We start from the raw sequence: 468 nt of genomic DNA, 5'->3' as shown, positions 1-468 counted from the left end.
CGGGCCCCGGCACAGGCAGGGCGGCCCCGGCTGACGGCTCCGTGCCGTGAGAGCGAGCCAGAGCTGCGTTACGAGGCGCCAGGGTCCGTGGGAGAGGGAAGGTGCTAATAACAGGCGTAGGCAGAAAGGGGAGTGAGCTCCCTCCCAGCCCAGCGTCCTGCTGCCAGCTGCAGGATGCGGCCGCTGGTCACCAGCCGCCCGGGGATGCTCCCCTGGTCCAGGACCCCGCGCGTGGAGCAGACCCCTCCACCAAGGTGTGAGGCTGAGCGCCCTGCCCGGCTCGGGGACTGCCAGGCTCGGACGTGGGGGATGCAGGTTCTGTTTTGCGGGTGAGAGCAGTACGGACATGCTCGGGGTGGTTATGTGTGCTCAGTCCAGAGGGTCCTGGTGGTCCCTGTGCCACTCACAGCCCCAGAGGCAGACGGACCCCGCTGGGGCTCTGGCACCGGGGCGAAGCCCGAATGTGGG

This window comes from Egretta garzetta, unplaced genomic scaffold (assembly GCF_000687185.1).
Source record: "Egretta garzetta isolate BGI_Z169 unplaced genomic scaffold, ASM68718v1 scaffold296, whole genome shotgun sequence".
NCBI classification, from domain to species: domain Eukaryota; kingdom Metazoa; phylum Chordata; class Aves; order Pelecaniformes; family Ardeidae; genus Egretta; species Egretta garzetta.
The sequence above is the reverse complement of the archived record's forward strand: the minus strand, read 5'-3'. Positions refer to the sequence as shown.